The sequence below is a fragment of the Meleagris gallopavo genome, chromosome 29 (genome assembly GCF_000146605.3).
Source record: "Meleagris gallopavo isolate NT-WF06-2002-E0010 breed Aviagen turkey brand Nicholas breeding stock chromosome 29, Turkey_5.1, whole genome shotgun sequence".
In the NCBI taxonomy this organism is placed as follows: domain Eukaryota; kingdom Metazoa; phylum Chordata; class Aves; order Galliformes; family Phasianidae; genus Meleagris; species Meleagris gallopavo.
The window spans coordinates 2,820,295-2,822,402 of NC_015039.2; positions in this window are offsets into that span (position 1 = coordinate 2,820,295).

Consider the following 2,108-nt stretch of genomic DNA (forward strand, 5'->3'; position numbering starts at 1 on the left):
GAAAAAAAAATAGTGCAGCTCCTCATTGGGGGCACATGCTGGGTTTTGTTTCTGTTCTCTTGTTGTCTTTCTCTCTTTCTTTCTTTCTTTTTTTCCCTTTCTTCTCCCCACAGTGTAACACAGGCTCCTGTCGGAGCAGCAGCTTTCCCTGCTTGCAATTCTCTCCATGGAAAAGCAAGACGGCAAAAACACAACCGGCCCACAAACAGCCCCGTTCCAAACCCCCCAACCAAAGCACGCCGCTTTTCTTTCTCCACGTAAGGACAAAGCTTCGCACTCACACCCGGCTCACACAAACACACACAAACACACACGTTGAGGTGGCCGAGGAACCGGAGGATTTAATTAAACTGCCGCCAAGACAGACACATTCGTAAGGCTTGCGTTTAATTGCACCCAACAAATCATTTTCAATTCGTCAACTTTACAGTGGGCAAATCTCTCAGTGACAGCCCCGCTCCCGACTGCGCTGGGATTCTGTTTCCTTTTTTCTTTGCCTTTTTTTTCCCCCCTCTTTCTTTTATATCTCTCTAATTTTTTTCGCTTTGTTTTATGATGCGGGATTTTATTTCCATCTTACCGTGGTAGATGTGTGACTTTGACCTAAAAGTTTAGTAGGACCCTACCAGGCAAACCATCCCCCTCCCCCCCTCCCTTCCAACCCCCTCATCTGGTAGTTTTATACTGGGTCACTTGGAAGACGAGAGCAGACGGGGGAGGGGAGGAGGGGGGAAGGCGAAAGGCTGTGTGTGGGGCACACTCAGAGCCGCATTGTAAATTATTTAGGAGAAAAAGGGGCGGAAGAACCCCTGCCAACTTATTCCTAACTTTTAGAGGGGAGGAAGAATGGGATTTTCTAGTTAAGGAAAAAAAAAAACACAAAACAAAACAAAACAAAAAAAACCTACCTTCGTAGTGCTATTAGGGGAGGGGAAGGTTGTGTTCTTAGTGCTAGCATATTTATAATTTATTGTGAATTGACTTTTCCTAAAGCAGTAGGCTGTTGCAGAGATAAAGTGCCAACCCTGGCGTGTGTGTATTTCTTCCCCTCCTGTTTGCTGAGACGCTGTTAACGCTCGGGTGTTGAGAAGTTTGGGCTGCAGCCGTTCCTGGCTCCGTTTCCCATCCGATCGGGGGCCGCCCCAAACGTCCCCATCCCCGTTCCCATCCCTCTTCTCATCTCCATCCCCGTCCCCATCCCTATTCTCATCCCCATCCCATCCGTATTCTCATCTCCATCCCCGTCCCTATTCTCATCTCCATCCCCATCCCTATCCCGGCTCAACGAGCGACACCAGAAGCTGCAGCGGCTCCTTTCTCCCCCCCCCTTCTCCCTCAAATCACTCTCTATAGCCCACCCAGCCCCGATGGTTTACGGCGAGGTCTCCCGGCATTCCGGACGGATGCTTTTCTGCTCTGACAGATCCGCTGCAGGTTTCTCCCCAACCATACAGGACTGAGTTTCCTTTATCTCTGTAAGACTTCACTTTGTTTTGGGAATGGGGAGGGGAGGGGGGGAGGGAGGAGGGGGGGTTGGATTAGTACCAGTTGATGATATGGTGGCTATTGTAAAATGTGGTTGTGGTTGTGCTTCTGTGAATGTCGAAGCTCGTTTTCTGTTTTCTATTGTGGCTTTTAAGTATACGAAGAGTTCCTCAGTTGTTAGTTGGTGGGAAAATAATAATAATAATAATAATAATAACATGGAAATAAACCTCTCTCTTTTTCTTCGTGTGCAAGTTTGTATGTTTAGCTGCCAGGAGTCTGTTTAGGAACGAGGGGGTGTGAGATAGAGCATGTTTTAGGGCGGGGGGGGAAGGGGAAGAAGAACAGAAATCTGTTTCTGCTGTCTGTGCGGATGAACCGGCGCAAATCTGTTCTGATAAGCTGCTGGGCATCCTTAGCACAAGGGCTGCGAGGCTGCTTTTATCTGCTGGGAACAAAAATGGCCCTGGGAAAGAGCGATAGGCAGATTTTGGAAAGTGTTCCCGTTCCCCCCGTTCCCCCCTCCCTCTTCCTCCTTCCCTCCCTCCTTCTTTCCCCTCGATGCAGAGATAAGGGCTGGGAGCTGCGCTGAGGATCGCATCAGTTCAGCTCCTCGTGAACTG